Source organism: Amblyraja radiata, chromosome 18 (assembly GCF_010909765.2).
Source record: "Amblyraja radiata isolate CabotCenter1 chromosome 18, sAmbRad1.1.pri, whole genome shotgun sequence".
NCBI lineage: Eukaryota > Metazoa > Chordata > Chondrichthyes > Rajiformes > Rajidae > Amblyraja > Amblyraja radiata.
The window spans coordinates 46,954,122-46,972,748 of NC_045973.1; positions in this window are offsets into that span (position 1 = coordinate 46,954,122).

Genomic DNA, 18,627 nt, shown 5'->3' on the forward strand with positions numbered 1-18,627 from the left:
TCCATTCAAACTCAGCAGCGCTGACGATATGCCAGATACGAATCGAATGCCACAAGAGGCAGAGCAGCAACGCTAATGTCTGGACATAATTAAACTGGCATCTTGGCCTTTCACCTCCCCTCACCCATGCACATTTCACTGGAGGCATTGCAAGGTGCTGCAGCCTTAAAAGTCCTGCTAAAGTTTTACTGACGATTCGGTGCAAGAGAAAGCTATTTTCAAAATATTCGGGGTCATCGTGGAATTTGAGCTGAAGAGACGAGACTCCTTTTATTTCGTGCTGCCTTGTTAGGAATGTGGTTAAAATAGGATTAACGTGTCTCAAAATTCAAAGGTTAGAAATTTTGTTATATCATACTGAATAAAATAGTCACTTAATTATAAATACATCGTTTATTTTTTGTTTAGTGAATGTGGCTATTGGCAATGAAAATGTAATTTTAGGGTTAATGTAAATTTTGCAAAAATGGTTTTGCTTAGAATCTAATGGATCAGTTGGTGCACAGTTCACGTCAACTGGATGTGTCAGGGTGAACTGCAGATGCTGGGGTTAAACCCAAGACAGACACAAAATGCTGGAGTAACTCAGCGGGACAGGCAGCATCTCTGGAGAGAAGGAATGGGTGACGTTTAGGGTCCAGACCCTTCTTCAGACTGAGTCAGGGGAGGGGGAGGGGGAGATACAGAGATAAGTAAGTATCAGGTGTGAGAACGAGACACCAAAGGGGGTGGTGATCAAGGAAAATGTGGAATAGATCATTGTTAGCTGGGAGAAGGTAACAACAAAGCAAACAGAGATAAAATGTAATCAAGGACTGTCAGACTGGTCAGAGAACTGGGAAGGGGTAGGGATGGAGAGAGAGAACTGTGGTTTGTACCATTGCAATATATGCTGTGCATTTCAGATGTGATGTGACCCCCCCCCCCCCTAACATTTCCAGTTTTCATTGGCTCAGCTGAGGCCCAACATTGTCTCAGTTACTAGAACAGCTGCCACTACAATGTTGAGAACTATACTCGGTATATTCCCCTTAGCTCGACCTATTGTACTTGAGTTTGGCATGATTATATTTGTGTATAGTATTATTTGTTCTGATTGGGTAGCATGCAAAATATTATCAGCTTGGTACACCGAGGACCAGAGGACATAGGTTCAAGGTGAAGGGGAAACAATTTAATAGGAATCTGAGGGGCAACTTTTTCACACAAAAGGATGGTGGGTGTATGGAACATGTTGCCAGAGGAGGTAGTTGAGGCTGGGACTATTCCAATGTTTAAGAAACAGTTAGACAGGTACATGGATAAGACAAGTTTAGAGGGATATGGACCAAACGCAGGCAGCTGGGACATGTTGGCCGGTGTGCGTAAGTTGGGCCGAAGGGCCTGTTTCCACACAGTATCACTCTAAGACTCTATGACTCTACACATGACAATAATAAACCTAAAACTCACTGTGCCAGACACCTGGTTTCACCGGGTATTGGCTGCGTGGAGTTTACATATTCTCCATGTGATCACATGGATTCCTCCAGTGCTCTAGTTTCCTCCCATATGCCAAATATGTGCAGGTTGGTAGGTTAAATGGCAGCTATAAATTATCCCGAGTGGGGGAGGAGTGGAATCTTCGGGGAGTGTATGAGAACATTGAGAGAATAAAAAATAGGATTGATATAGAATTAGTGCAAATGGTTGTTGGTGGCTGGCGTGGACTTTATGGCCTGAGGTGTCTGTTCTGTACCATATGTCTGAGGAAGCTTTCAACACTATGTAAACAATAGATTAAAACAATTACCATCTCTTTTATTTAACAGAGAAGCAATTATTGGAAGGGTTCAAATAACAAAAATTATTAGGCAGGAGCTCGGGAGAGTACATTGGGAGCAGCCGTTATTGGGTAAGTTTATATCTGAAACATGGGTTGCAGATGCTGGAATCTTGCATAGAACACAATGTGCTGATCAGTCAGGAACCAGCGGGTCAGGTAGCATCCCTGGAGAGCATGGATAGGTTACGTTTCAGATCAGGACTCTTCAGACTCATATGTGACAGATGATTATCTGACATGTGGGAATAATTTGGGAAGCAGGGACCAATAATGGGAGATATTGACACAAAGTGCGCACAGACATAACGGTGACTGGTTCTCAACAAATATAAATATGCATGTATGTGGATCCACACTCATAACCATGCATAGATATGCATTGCACCCCTGGCAATTTGAGTTTTGCTGAGACACATTTAAAGATGGTTATTATTGTTGGATGTCAACCATCACTGCCCCAGTATGTCACTGTCGAGGTTTCTCAGAGCAATGTCATAGTTATAGAATGATACAGCACAGAAACAGACCCTTCATCCAACCCAACAATGCCGACCAAGATGCCCCATCTAACCCATTTTCCTACATTTGGCCCATGTCCCTCTAAACCTTTCCAAAATATGTACCTGTCCAAATGTCTTTTAAATATTGTTATTGTGTTTGCCTGAACTACTTCCTCTGGCAGCCTGTTCCATATACCCACCAACCTTTGTGTGAAAAAATACCCCTGAGGTATACCTCTAAAAATCACCTCTCGGCATCCTGCGCTCCAAAGTTCTAGCTTGCCCAACCATTTGCCGTAGTTCAGGCCCTGGAGTCCTGACAATATCCTCGTAAACCTTCCCTGCACTCTTTCCAACTTAATGACATCTTTCCTATAGCAGTTGATCAAACCTAAACACAATACTGAACCCGATGCAGCCTCACCAACATCTTATACAAATGTAACATAATGTTTGGCAGAATTTGTTGTATTGCTTCTCCATTGAATATTTATTTACACATTGCTGTAACTCTATGGGCTTATGCATTTATCAATAATCAAGTAATTTAATAATTTCAAAATAATTTGTAATAATGGCAGAATATTTGGCCTCGTTGGGGGTGCATAAATTAGCTATATTCCAGCATGAATGATGAATTGGCATTTATAGTGATGGGAATGGTGCCGTTGATTGCAAAGCTATACCAGCAAAAGAAACAGGTTCCACTAGTTAAATAATTAACAAAATTGTTAATTAAAAGAGTGGCAAAATTTTTTTTGAATGTAGAACATAGAACATTTCAGCACAGGAATAGGCCCTTCTGCCCACAATGTCTATGCCAAACATGATGCCAAGATAAACTTATAGTTCTCTTCTGCCTGGAATCATCTATTTCCCTCCATATCCATGTGCCTTTCTAAAAGCCTCTTAAATGCCATTATCGGATCTGCCTCCGTCATTACCACTGGCTGTGTGTTCCAGGCACCCATCATCCTGTGGGTAAAAAAAACCTGCCCGCACATTTCCTTTAAACTTTGCTTCTCTTACTTTGGGAAATAATTTAAAGGAAGTATACAAGCAAAAGCCTTTTTGATTAAACTGTGATTTACAATTAATCAGTAGAATATTTTACATCTCAGATATATCACCCGTTCCTTTGTAATTGTATGACTATTACCTACTTTATATTTGGTTTATCTGTCATTTCGAAAAGAAGCTTCAAAATATTTAGGCTCTTCCTTTCACAGGAAACACGAGTATTTCCTGAATATTTATATTACAGGTTATAAATAATTCAACTTGATTGTTGCGTGAAGTCCATTAATGTATTATGAAAAGCAGAAATAACAACTAATGTAAAATATTACAATCTCCATGTTCAGTCAAGCATTGGAAAAGGTCAACATTTTGTGCAGGTGCATTTGCACAAACCTTTTGATCTGTAAGAGTTGTGAACATATGTCTTCAAAATATTCTACTTAGATTCACTGCAGGCTGAGTGCTAAGATGTGCACATTTTATTTTGGTTTTTGGTTTCTGCTGATTTAATCAAGCTCATCTAGAAAGCATGTGGGTCAGGGATGAGCCTACATTATTCCAGTTCCTGATGACCAGGAAGGTTAAAGTACCTTTGTGAAAATCCAGACCCCATAATTTTCTATTCTTTCATCAGATCTCATTTCAGCCTTCTGTTCCCTAAATAAAATAATTATATTCTCTCTAATCACCTTTTTAACTTGTCCCTAATCCCAGGAACCATTTCTCATAATTTTTTTCAGAGTCCTCCCTGTTGCGAGGTGCCCAGAATTTAACATAGTTTCATAAGTTCAGCACAACCAGTTATGGATCAAGCAATTTTTCAAACACCTGTGCTCCTTATCATGAAGGTATTCCAACAGTGCTAATAGGAAGAGAATTCCTGGATTTTGACCCTATCAAGGTGAAGGAAGGCTGATGGTCTATGAGTTATAAATAATGTAGGTTATGGAGAGAAAAGTGCAAGTGGTGGCTTTCCAATATGCCGTCTGTGATGGACAGTGACCTCCATGTGTCACTGGTGAAGAGAGTGAACACTGTAGGTTGGTGGATACAGTGAGAATCAGTTATCTGCATTGTCCTGGGTGGTATCAGATTTGTTGAGTGTATATGTTGCTATACTCACCAAGCCAAGTGGACAATATCCCATCATAGTCTTGACTTTTGTCATTTTGTGTGAGGGAGAGGAAGAGAGGGGGAGAGGGAGTGGGAAGGGTAGGGGAGGGGGAGGAGAGGGAGGGGGAGGAAGAGGGAGGGAGAGAGAGGGGGAAATTCAAGATTCAAGAGAGTTTATTGTCATGTGTCCCTGATAGGACAATGAAATTCTTGCTTTGCTTCAGCACAACAGAACATAGTAGGCATGACTACAGAACAGATCAGTGTGTCCATATCTATATTACTAAAAGTCTGTTCTTGACCGGTTCTGGCTTTCTGTGCTCCGATTTCCGAGAGTACGCCGCCACCTACGGCCGTCATTTTTGGCCACCTCACTCAGAGCCCCCCTCCGCCGCATGTGTGCCGAGGATTTTTCCCGTCTATGAAAATTGACTGAGATATTAATGTTTTTACAAAATTCCCCATTCTCTCTGCTGCCCCTGCTGGAGGGAGGGGGAGGGACTACAAAACCAGGAAGTGGTGTGTCTCAATCAGTCTCTGCAAGTGGTGTGCCTCAATCAGTCTCTGCAAGTGGTGTGCCTCAATCAGTCTCTGCAAGTGGTGTGCCTCAATCAGAGCTCTGAATGACACTGACAAATGTCTACAGCACTGTGAGTACCCTTAATTTGGTTTGAAAATGAAAATATGGTTAGAGGTAAAAAAGCACTGCCTGCAAATGGTTGTTTGGGTTTGGGTTGAAGTAAAAAGGCACTCTCTCTCTCTCCCCCCTCCCTCTCCTCTCCCCCCCCCCCTCCCTCCTCTTCCCCCCTCCCTCTCCTCTCCCCCCCTCTCCTCCTCTCCCCCTCTCCTCTCCCCCCCTCTCTCCTCTCCCCCCCCCTCTCTCCTCTCCCCCCCTCTCCCCCTCCTCTCCCCCCCCTCCTCTCCCCCCCCTCTCCTCTCCCCCCTCTCCTCCCCCCCTTCTCCTCTCCCCCCTTCCCCTCCCCCCCCTTCTCCTCTACCCCCCTCTCCTCTCCCCCCCTCTCCTCCCCCTCTCTCTTCTCCCCCCCTCTCTCTTTCCCCTCTTTTTATACCCCTCCTCCCCTCCATTCCCTCCCCCACCGTCCCTCCCCTAAACCCCCCTCTCCTCCACACACCCCTACCCCTTCCCTCCACCCTCCCTCCCCCTCCCTGCTCCCCACCTCTCCCCCGCCCCTCATCTCACCCCCCTCTCAGCACTCCCTCTCTCTCCCCCTCTCTCCTCCCCCCTCTCCCCTCCTCTCCCCCCCTCTCCCTCTCTCTCTCTCTCCCCTCCTCCCCTCCATTAGCGTGAGTGTGGGGGGGGGGGTAGTTAGTGTGTGATGCTGCATGCCGCCTCCCCCCCCCACAACCGCACGTTGGGGGAACAGACCCAACGGGTCTGCACTTGGTCTAGTACCATTATATAAATATATACACACATGAATAAATAAACTGATAAAATGCAAATAAACAGATAATGGGCTATTAATGTTCAGAGTTTTGTCCAAGCCGAGTTTAATAGCCTAGGTACACAAAATTGCTGGGGAAACTCAGCGGGTGCAGCAGCATCTATGGAGCGAAGGAAATAGGCGACGTTTCGGGCCGAAACCCTTCTTCAGACTGATGGGGGGTGGGGGAAAGAAAGAAGGAAAAGGGGAGGAGGAGGAGGAGCCCGAGGGCGGGCGGATGGGAGGGTGGGAGGAGACAGCTAGAGGGTTAAGGAAGGGGAGGAGACAGCAAGGGCTAGCCAAATTGGGAGAATTCTATGTTAATGCCATAAGGACGCAAGGTCCCCAGACGGAATATGAGGTGCTGTTCCTCCAATTTCCGCTGTTGCTCACTCTGGCAATGGAGGAGACCCAGGACAGAGAGGTCGGATTGGGAATGGGAGGGGGAGTTGAAGTGCTGAGCCACCGGGAGGTCAGGTAGGTTATTGCGGACTGAGCGGAGGTGTTCGGCGAAACGATCGCCCAACCTACGCTTGGTCTCACCGATGTAAATCAGCTGACATCTAGAGCAGCGGATGCAGTAGATGAGGTTGGAGGAGATACAGGTGAACCTTTGTCGCACCTGGAACGACTGCTTGGGACCTTGGATGGAGTCGAGGGGGGAGGTGAAGGGACAGGTGTTGCATTTCTTGCGGTTGCAACGGAAAGTGCCCGGGGAGGGGGTGGTGCGGGAGGGAAGGGAAGAATTGACGAGGGAGTTGCTGAGGGAGCGGTCTTTGCGGAAGGCAGACATGGGGGGAGATGGGAAGATGTGGCGAGTGGTGGGGTCACGTTGGAGGTGGCGGAAATGGCGGAGGATTATGTGTTGTATTTGCCGACTGGTGGGGTGAAAGGTGAGGACCAGAGGGACTCTGCCCTTGTTGCGTGTGCGGGGATGGGGAGAGAGAGCAGTGTTACGGGGTATGGATGAGACCCTGGTGTGAGCCTCACCTATGGTGGCGGAGGGGAATCCCCGTTCCCTGAAGAACGAGGACATTTCCGATGCCCTGGTATGAAATGTCTCATCCTGGGAACAGATGCGGCGTAGGCGGAGGAATTGGGAGTAGGGGATGGAGTCTTTACAGGGGGCAGGGTGGGAAGACGTGTAGTCCAGATAGCCATGTGAGTCAGTGGGTTTGTAATGTATGTCGGTCAGGAGTCTGTCCCCTGCGATGGAGATGGTGAGGTCAAGGAATGGTAGGGACGTGTCGGAAATCGTCCAGGTGTATTGGAGTGCCGGATGGAAGTTGGTGGTGAAGTGGATGAAGTCAGTCAGTTGTGTGTAGGTGCAGGAGGTGGCGCCAAAGCAGTCGTCAATGTAACGGAGGTAGAGGTCGGGGATGGGGCCCTGGTACGTCTCGAACATGGATTGTTCAACATACCCGACAAAGAGGCAGGCGTAGCTGGGGCCCATGCGTGTGCCCATAGCTACGCCTTGTGTTTGGAGGAAATGGGAGGAGTCAAATGTAAAGTTATTGAGGGTGAGGACCAACTCCGCTAAGCGGAGGAGAGTGTCAGTGGCTGGGTATAGGTTGCTCCTCTGGTCGAGGAAGAACCGGAGGACTCCGAGGCCATCCTGGTGGGGGATGGAGGTGTAGAGTGACCGGACATCCATGGTGAAGATGAGGGGGTGAGGGCCCAGAGAGTGGAATGCGTGGAGGCGGCGGAGAGTGTCTGAGGTGTCTAGAACATAGGTGGGGAGGGATTTGACCAAAGGGGATAGGATGGAGTCAAGGTATGTGGAGATGAGTTCGGTGGGGCACGAACACGCAGAGACAATGGGTCTGCCGGGAGAGCCGGGTTTGTGGATTTTGGGGAGAAGGTAAAAACGGGCCGTGCGGGGCTGGGGAACGATGAGGTTGGAGGCTTGGTCAGGTAGGGCGTGGGAATTGATGAAGTCGGTGATGGTGCTAGAAATGGTGGCCTAGTGCTCGTCAGTGGGGTCATGGTCCAAGGGTAAGTAGGAGGAGGTGTCCGAGAGTTGGCGCGTGGCCTCAGCTTTGTAGAGATCGGCGCGCCAGACTACCACGGCACCTCCCTTGTCGGCTGGTTTGATGACCCAATCTGTGTTTTTGCGGAGTGATTCGATGGCAGTGCGTTCAGAGGGGGAAAGATTAGAGTGAGACAGGGGAGTGGAGAAGTTGATGCGGTTGACGTCGCGGCGGCAGTTCTGAATGAAGAGTTCCAGAGCCGGGACTTTATGAGGGGGGTTCCACGAGGAGGGGGTGCGTTGGAGACGGGAAAAGGGGTCATCATTGGGGGGCGAGGACTCCTTCCCATGGAAGTGCGCTGTGAGGCGGAGACGACGGTAGAAGCGCTCCAAGTCATGGTGGGCGCGGAACTCATTGAGATGGGGGCGGAGGGGGACAAAGGTGAGACCTCTGCTGAGGACAGACCGTTGGGTGGGGGAGAGGGGGAGGTCGGGGGGGATGGTGAACACCCGGCAGGGGTGGCAGTTGGGGCCAGAGGAAGGCAGGTGGGTGGACTGGGGACGGGGCGATGTGGGGGGGGGGGGGGTTGTGGGTGTTGGAGGAGTGGTGGGTGGTCAGGGGGTGGGGGGGAGAGAGGGCTGTAATGTGGGTGGGGAAGAGCGGGTGTGACATGGTTGGGGGGGGATGGGGGAGGGTCAGTGGAGCAGCCACTGAGGTTAGCACGGCTGGGCAGACGGGCGCTAGGACCCAGTGGAGTTAAGTCCAGTAGAGTGGGAGTAAGCAGCGTGGAGGCTGCAGGCCCAGTGCAGAGTCCAGGCTCCAGGTAAGGCGACGGCTGTGGGTTGCTGGAGGGGGGTGGAGTGGCGCGGGTCACCGGACCCGATGGTCGGAGTCGAGTGGCGCGGGTCACCGGACCCTCTGGTCCTCACCTTTCACCCCACCAGTCGGCAAATACAACACATAATCCCCATTATGCCCCTTCCAAAGTCCACAATCAGTTCCTTGGTTTTGCTGGTGTTGAGGGCCAGGTTATTGTGCTGGCACCATGTGGACAGTCGCTCAATCTCTCTTCTATACTCTGACTCGTCCCCATCAGTGAGGGAGTGAGGGAGAGGAAGAGGGGGATAGAGAGGGAAGAGGAAGGGAGGGGGAGGGGGGAGGAGAAGGGGGAGAAAAAAATCCTTTGAAAGTCTGGAGATTTCAATAACTGCAGGTTACATTTTGTAATTTAGTCTCACAGCCAACGAGTTAGCATTGCTGGCCCTGTCAAGTTTCCGATCAATGATAGCACTCAAGAAGTTGATGATAGCAGACTGGCAGCTGAATGTCAAGAGTTGATATTGCGGTATCTTCTGGTGTTTAGGTCAATGTCCAGCCTCAGCCCATTGTCACTTACCAATGCATGCCTGTATGCTGTCCAGGTCTTGCTTCATGTGAGTACATTATGTGCAACTACATGTGGACTTTGAATGGAACTGAACATTGTTTATACTGACCATCTATTATCAATACAGAGATTAAAAAAAAATACTGGCAGAGATTCCCTAGGAAGTTGCCTGGAATAGTGGCCTGTAATTATAAAGAGAGATTAAGTATGCTGTGTTTTTTCTCACTTCCATGCAGGAGGCTGTGGAGTAACTTTATAGAGGTCTATTTCTGTGCTGCATGATTTTATGACTATGATTCTACACACACAGGATAATAAGGCCATATAGAGAAAAATGTACATACAAATCAGTTTCACTTCCAAACTGCAGAAATTGAATGGAAACTATGTCAAGATTCCAACAGACTTTAGTTTAATTACATACAGTGTATTGTGAACAATTCTGGTTTTAATAAGACACTAGACTAAGTGGGAACCGTTGGGTCCCAGTATCACACGGGAGGGCTGGTCCCCCAACGCAATATTCTACCTCTCCACCAATTCCAATATTGGTGGCCAGTGGGGGAGGGGGGGGTTTCTGGAGCGCTAGTATGGGTGTTGTGCGCTGAAGTGATTGGCTTCCAGAGGGCTAGTATGGACATTGTGGGCCAAAAGGATTCTTGGGCTGGCGGCTCAGTCACTCAAGCCTGTTGTGCTGGCAGCTCACTCACTCACGGCTGGTGGGCTCGCAGTTGACTCACGGCTATTCCTTGAAATCCATTTCAAGCAGGGTGCAAGGCCACTAAAGACTGTGAGTCGCGACCTCTCCCTCCCCCATCTTGCAGAGACTGAGCCATGCCCACACTTCCGGGTTTTGTAGTCCCTCCGCCCTCCCACCAGAAGGGGCGTGGCCATCATGGCGTGATTGGTAGGAGAGAGAATCTCAACATTTTCTAAACACTAATAACTCTTTTATTTTTCATCGATGGGAAAAATCCTCGGCACATGTTGAGCAGAGAGAGCCTCTGAGTAAGATGGCCAAAAATCACAGCCGTACGTTGTAGCGTTCTTTCTAAAATCAATATAAAGCGCAAATAAAAAGTAGTCAAGATTAGACTTTTAATTATATAGAAGGCAAGGCAGCTTTAATGAGGCAAGGCAGCTTTAATGAGGCAAGGCAGCTTTAATGAGGCAAGACAGCTTTAGCACGTTCAAACCAAACGCAGCTTTAGCACTTTCAATCCAAAGGCAACGTAGCTTTAGTGCTTTCAAACCAAAGGCAACACATCTTTAGCACTTTCAAACCAAAGGAAACACAGCTTTAGCACTTTCAAACCAAAGGCAACACAGCTTTAGCACTTTCAAACCAAAACACGCTTTTGCATTTTCAAACCACATTAAGGGCACTGACAGGTCAGTAAAACCACTCACAGTTTAGTAGACATGTGTTCAGTGTTATTCACAGCTCAGACTGAGAATTGCGACCTCTCGCACCCCCATCTTGCAGAGAACTAAGGCACCTCCACACTTCTGGGTTTTATAGTCCATCGGAAGGGTTGTGGCCTTCAGGAGAGAGAATTTCAACATTTTTAAAACACTTTTTAACTCTTTTATTTTTCATCAATGGGAAAAATCCTCTTGTCCTGCGCAGCGGAGGGGGACTCTGAGTAAGATGGCCAAAAATCAAAGCCGTAAGTGGCAGCGTTTGTTCTAAAATCAATATACAGTGCAACAGGAAGTGGTCAAGATGAGACTTTTAGTAATATAGATTCAATCACTGGAGATGATGTCAATGGGTTAACCAGAATGATACCAGAAACAGACAGATATGCATATCAAGAGAATTAATGCATGGTAAGACTCTTTCTTCGAGAAAATGGGATGAACAAACAGAGGTCTGAAGATTATAATGACAAAACTCTGTAATAGAGTAGCAAAAGAGGTACAAACAAATCAAATGCATAATTTAAGAGAGTCACACGAACTGGAGCCCACTGTCATAAAGAAAAGTTTAGGCAAATAGATTTGATGCATATATTTTCCCATTTCTCCAATCATTTCAAAATATTCAAAACACAACACTAGTTTGTTAGAAGGGTCTCGACCCGAAACGTCACCTATTCCTTTGCTCCATAAATGCTGCACACCCGCTGAGTGTCTCCAGCATTTTTGTCTACCTACTAGTTTGGCAATTCACTTTCCCAACTCTCAACTCTCAATTAGGTTGACTGGATCTTTATTCCCATAAAATTTGACCAAATCGTTAGCTTTGATTCTTGCATTTTGGTTAATGTTTGGCCAGCATTCACAAGGATCACGGAAGTGAAACATTAACATTTATAAAATGTATTTCACTACCGTAAATAAATTTAAAATGCTGCTGTTGCTGGAAGTCTAAAAATAGAAAATGCTGAAACATTGTCAGGCAAATGTGTCAGGCAGTAACATTGGATCTCCAGATGTTGCATCAGCTGCTGAGCGCTTGCAGCATTTTCTGGTTCTATTACACATCCTTGTCCTAAAGTACTTCATTGGCGTTTCTGAGTGCAGTCATGGTGAAGTAGAAATACAACTGCAAATTTGCACTCAGCAAGTTCCTACAAATAGTAATTCAATTTGAGCACCAGGGCAAAGTTCCAGGCAGACAGGCACATGCAAACAGAAAGATTAGTTTAATCATTGCATCATGTTCATCACGGACTTTGTGGAGGGAAGGGCCTGTTCCATTGTCCTGTACTGTACTCTGCTATGTCCCTGATGTCATTTACTCCACTTCAGCATGGATTGAGAATCTGCATTGTCCTGGGTCACAGTTGTGAGGGGGCCACACACCTTACTTTTGAGATCAGGACAGTCAATTGTGCCACCACTGCCTCCACTTTGGTCCAATGTGTTCATAGTGGTTGCTCCTGTGGAACTTTGCCTGGAAGAGGTGAAGAGAGGTATTGGTGGAATGGGGTGTTGTGGAGAGTTGGGGCATTGTATTGTGTAACACCAATTATGTGCTAAATTGAATAGATTTAGGACAGATCGAGTGTTTTGAAACTAGATATCTGTGAGGTTCATTAGCAGCAGCAGAATTGTAGATCATTAAAACGTGTAACCTGGTGGTCTGCCTTTGTTACAATCAAGCCAGGGTACCAATCCTGTTTTAATGAGAGGACAAAGGCCTATTGTGTATTGCATTTTGTATCATTCTGACAATATACAGGCCAAGCATTAGGAATGATATCCAATATATTCTGCTAAACCATCCTAAAACATAGCATTCAGATCAAAGCTCCGTAGTCCAGCAACAGCTACAGAGGCCCAGGAGCCGTTGGAGCGGGAGGAGCAGAGTCCGGGCGGTGAGTTTAAAAACGGAGCGCGGGGCTTTGTTTCACAGAGGCCCAGGAGCGGTTGGAGCGGGAGGAGCACCCAATCTGTAACGTTCCATCACATTTCAAAATAAGTGGGCTTGAGGAAGCCGCTGATTGGTGGAAGCGGACTAGAGGAAGCAGCTGATTGGGAGTCAGATCCCTGCTGATTTCTTACAGCACTTTGTATTGTATCCTGGGTAAGGGGGGGAGAATGAGGCCCAGGGCAGTTTGCTGTTCTGGATGTCAGATGTGGGAAGTCATGGAGTCTGATAGACTTCCAGACGTCCACATCTGCGCCAGGTGCATCGAGATGGGGCTCCTAAGGGACCGTATTAGGAACCTGGGGCAGCAGCTCGATGACCTCTGTCTGGTCAGGGAGAGTGAGGAGGTCATAGAGAGGAGTTACAGAGAGGTGGTCACTCCAAAACCACGGGAGGCAAGCAAGTGGGTCATGGTTAGGAAGGGCAAGGGGCAGAGGCAGGGACTAGAGAGTACCCCGGTGGCTGTACACCTTGGAAATAAGTACTCCGGTTTGAGTACTGTTGGGGGGGGACAGCCTACCTGGGGGTAGCGACAGCGGCCGGGCCTCCGGCACAGAGACCGGCCCTGTTGCTCAGAAGGGTAGAGAAAAGAAGAGGAGGGCAATAGTAATAGGGGACTCCATAGTTAAAGGGTCAGATAGGCGATTCTGTGGACGCAGTCCGGAGACCCGGTTGGTAGTTTGCCTCCCTGGTATCAGGGTCTGGGATTTGTCTGAACGTGTCCAAGATATCCTGAAATGGGAGGGAGAGGAGCCTGAGGTTGTGGTATAGGTACCAATGACATAGGTAGAAAAAGAGAAGAGGTCCTGAAAAGAGAATTTAGGGAGTTAGGAAGAGAGTTAAGGAGAAGGACCGCAAAAGTAACAATCTCAGGATTACTGCATGTGCCACGTGACAGTGAGAGTAGGAATGGAGCGAGGTGGAGGATAAATGCGTGGCTGAGGGACTGGTGCAGAGGGCAGGGATTCAAGTTTCTGGATCATTGGGACCACTTTTGGGGAAGGTGTGACCTGTACAAAAAGGACGGGTTGCACTTGAACCCGAGGGGGACCAATATCCTGGCGGGGAGATTTGCAAAGGCTACTGGGGAGACTTTAAACTAGAACGGTTGGGGTGAGGGACTCAAATAGAGAAAGCTAGTCGACAGTGTGTGAGGCAGGAGGCAGAGAAGGGAAGCACTCAGACCCAACATGTAGGGGAGAAAGAAGAAAAAGATAATAAACAGAGAATAAGTGGTGGTGGGTTACTTAAATGTGTATATTTTAATGCTAGGAGCTGGGGCGGCGGCCCGGAATGGAGACTGCGGGACCTGGAGCGGCGACTGCGGGACCCGGAGCTGGGGCGGCGGCCCAGAGCTGGGGCGGTGGCCCGGAGCGGAGACTGCAGGACCCAGAGCTGGGGCGGCGGCCCGGAGCGGAGACTGCGGGACCCGGAGCTGGGGCGGCGGCCCGGAGCTGATGCTGTGGCGGGCCGTCTCGGAGCGGAGACGGCGTTCCGGCTTTCGGCGGCGGCGACATCACCACGGAGGTCCGCAGGACTGGAGGACGGCATCTTCGGCCTGGATCAATCGCCTCAGCGCAGAGGGAGAACAAGGAGGGAAGAGACGGAGACTAAGACTTTGCCTCCATCACAGTGAGGATGTGCTTGGTGAACTCACTGTGGTGGATGTTTAATTTGTGTTTATTGTATGTTTTGTTATTATTGATTCTGTGTATGACTGCAGGCAACATAATTTCATTCAGACCGAAAGGTCTGAATGACAATAAAGGAATCTAATTCTAATTCTAATTGTAAGAAAGGTGGATGAGCTTAGAGACTGGATTGACACCTGGAAGTATGATGTTGTGGTGATTAGTGAAACATGGTTGCAGGAGGGCTGTGGTTGGAAATTAAATATTCCAGGATTTTGTTGCTTCAGGTGTGACAGAATTGGAGGGGCAAGAGGTGGAGGTGTTGCATTGCTTGTCTGGGAAGATATTACAGCAGTGCTTTGGCAGGATAGATTAGAGGGCTTGTCTAGGGAGGCTATTTGGGTGGAACTAAGAAATGGGAAAGGTGTAGCAACACATATAGGGGTGTATTATAGACCGCCAAATGGGGAGCGAGAATTGGAAGAGCAAATATGTAAGGAGATAGCAGATATTAGTAGTAGGCACAAGGTAGTGATTGTGGGAGATTTCAATTTTCCACACATGGACTGGGAAACACATTCTGTAAAAGGGCTGGATGGTTTGGAGTTTGTAAAATGTGTGCAGGATAGTTTTTTGCAGCAATACATAGAGAAGGGGCAGTGCTGGACCTCCTGTTAGGAAATGAGACAGGTCAGGTGGCAGAGGTATGTGTTGGGGAGCACTTCGGGTCCAGTGATCACAATACCGTTAGTTTCAATATAATTATGGAAAAGGTCAGAACTGGACCAAGAGTTGAGATTTTTGATTGGAGAAAGGCTAACTTTGAGGAGATGCGAAAGGATTTAAAAGGAGTGAATTGGGACATTTTGTTTTATGGGAAGGATGTAGAAGAGAAATGGAGAACATTTAAAGGTGACATTTTAAGAGTACAGAATCTTTATGTCCCTGTTCGGTTGAAAGGAAATAGTAATAATTGGAAAGAGCCATGGTTTTCAAGGGAAATTGGACACTTGGTTCAGAAAAAGAGAGAGATCTACAATATTTATAGGCAGCATGGAGTAAATGAGGTGCTTGAGGAATATAAAGAATGTAAAAAGAATCTTAAGAAATAAATTAGAAAAGCTAAAAGAAGATATGAGGTTGCTTTGGCAAGTAAGGTGAAAGTAAATCCAAAGGGTTTCTACAGCTATATTAATAGCAAAAGGATAATGAGGGATAAAATTGGTCCATTAGAGAGTCAGAGTGGACAGCTATCTGCAGAGCCAAAAGAGATGGGGGAGATATTGAACAATTTATTTTCTTCGGTATTCACCAAGGAGAATGATATTGAATTATGTGAGGTAATGGAAACAAGTAGAGTAGCTATGGAAACTATGAGATTCAAAGAAGAGGAAGTACTGACACTTTTGAGAAATATAAAAGTAGATAAGTCTCCAGGTCCAGACAGGATATTCCCTAGGACATTGAGGGAAGTTAGTGTAGAAATAGCAGGGGCTATGACAGAAATATTTCAAATGTCATTAGAAACGGGAATGGTGCCGGAGGATTGGCGTACTGAGCATGTTGTTCCATTGTTTAAAAAGGGTTCTAAGAGTAAACCTAGCAATTATAGACCTGTTAGTTTGACATCAGTGGTGTGCAAATTAATGGAAAGGATACTTAGAGATAATATATTTAAGCATCTGGATAAACGGGGTCTGATTAGGATCAGTCAACATGGATTTGTGCCTGGAAGGTCATGTTTTACTAATCTTCTTGAATTTTTTGAAGAGGTTACTAGGGAAATTGATGAGGGTAAAGCAGTGGATGTTGTCTATATGGACATCAGTAAGGCCTTTGACAAGGTTCCACATGGAAGGTTGGTTAAGAAGGTTCAATTGTTGGGTATTAATGGTGGAGTAGCAAGATGAATTCAACAGTGGCTGAATGGGAGATGCCACAATGGTGGATGGTTGTTTGTCAAGTTGGAGGTCGGTGACTAGTGGGGTGCCTCAGGGATCTGTGTTGGGTCCACTGTTGTTTGTCATATACATCAATGATCTGGATGATGGTGTGGTAATTTGGATTAGTAAGTATGCAGATGATACTAAGATAGGTGATGTTGTGGATAATGAAGTAGATTTTCAAAGTCTACAGAGAGATTTAGGCCATTTGGAAGAATGGGCTGAAAGATGGCAGATGGAGTTTAATGCTGATAAGTGTGAGGTGCTACATCTTGGCAGGACAAATGAAAATAGGACATACATGGTAAATGGTAGCGAATTGAGGAATGCAGTTAACCAGAGGGATCTAGGAATAACTGTGCATAGTTCCCTGAAGGTGGAATCTCGTGTAGATATGGTGGTAAAGAAAGCTTTTGGTGTGCTGGCCTTTATAAATCAGAGCATTGAGTATAGAAGTTGGGGTGTAATGTTAAAATTGTACAAGGCATTGGTGAGGCCAATTCTGGAGTATGGTGTACAGTTTTGGTCGCCAAATTATAGGAAAGATGTCAACAAAATAGAGAGAGTACAGAGGAGATTTACTAGAATGTTGCCTGGGTTTCAGCAACTAAGTTACAGTGAAAGGTTGAACAAGTTAGGTCTTTATTCTTTGGAGCGCAAAGGTTAAGGGGGGATTTGATAGAGGTCTTTAAAATGATGAGAGGGATAGACAGAGTTGACGTGGATAAGCTTTTTCCATTGAGAGTAGGGAAGATTCAAACAAGAGGACATGATTTGAGAATTAATGGACAGAAGTTTAGGGGTAACATGAGGGGGAACTTCTTTACTCAGAGAGTGGTAGCTGTGTGTAATGAGCTCCCAGTGAAAGTGGTGGAGGTAGGTTCGATTTTATCATTTAAAAATAAATTGGATAGGTATATGGACGGGAAAGGAATGGAGGGTTATGGTCTGAGTGCAGGTAGATGGGACTAGGTGAGAATAAGTGTTCGGCACGGACTAGAAGGGCCGAGTTGGCCTGTTTCCGTGCTGTAATTGTTATATGGTTATATGGTTAACAGCTAGTTTTCCACAGTGGTGGATAATTAAACACCTAAGAAGAGGAGCAAGCCCCAAGAATATCCCCAGCCTTAATGATGAAGGGAAATCAGTTTGTGAGTGTTCAAGATGAGGTTGAAGCATCACATTCAGCCAGATGTTGTGAAGTAACTTTGCTTCCCCTAAAATTGTACCAACATAGATTCCAGTCCTTGGCTAATTTGAATCATTGCACATCGTGTCAAGACTCAAGAGCCCTTATGTACTGGACATGAACAGGAATAATTAAACCCCTAAGTAGGATCCCAACACTAAATGTCACCTATCTGTGTTCTCCAGAGATGCTGCCTGACCCGCTGAGTTACTACAGCAATTTGTGTATTTTTTTATCAGCCAGCATCAGCAGTTCCTTGTGTTTACAATGAAATTCTTATTGACTGCAGCTTAACAGGCACATTAGACGCATCAACAATAATAATTATGCAATAATTTATCAGTTATTCCAAGTAAACCAGACCTTGATAGTGCAAAATCCAAAGTACGTAGAGCAACCATCAATGAAGAGGGGACCCACGTTCACGTTATAGGAGTAGAATTAGGCCATTCGGCGCATTGAGTCTACTCCGCCATTCAATCATTGCTGATCTCTGCCTAATCCTATTTTACTGCCTTCTCCCCATAACCCTTGATACCTGTTCTAATCGAGAATTTGTTTATTACTGCCTTAAAAATATCCACTAACTTGGCCTCCACATCCCTCTGTGACAATGAGTTCCACAGATTAACTACCCTCTGACTAAAGAAGTTCCTCTTCACCTCCTTTCTTAAAGAGCGGGGGGAGGGGGCAGCTAGAACGAAGGGGGGGGCCTGGCGAGATTGATGAGGTACCCGGCGTGGGGCCACCAAGAACAGGGGGGGGACCCAGGGGGGGGGGGGGGGGTAGCGAGAATGAAGGGGGGACCCAGAGGGGGCCTGTTGACATGTACAGCAGCAGCCCTGGTTCGTTGCTGCAAGGATGCCTGCTTGAGTAACTTTTTGTAACTTAGTCAGCGGCAGAAATGTGGCGACTCTTGTGTACTGCCTAGGTGAGATCTGCTGTACGATCTCACCGGATTGTACGCAAAAAACAACGAATTTCACTGTACCAGGGTACATGTGACCATAAACTATCATTGAATCATCTGGGCAGTATTCAACCTAGTATGATATCAAGAAGCTTCAGTGACAATTAAATTAGCTGGCATCAAGGGGAAAACAATGTCTAAATCAGGGGTCGGCAACCTTGTTCTGCATTGGGGCCAGGATCCATGTCTGTGAACGGATGGCGGGCCATAGTTAATAAATGGAGGTAATAATAATACAAACTAACTAAACTTTTA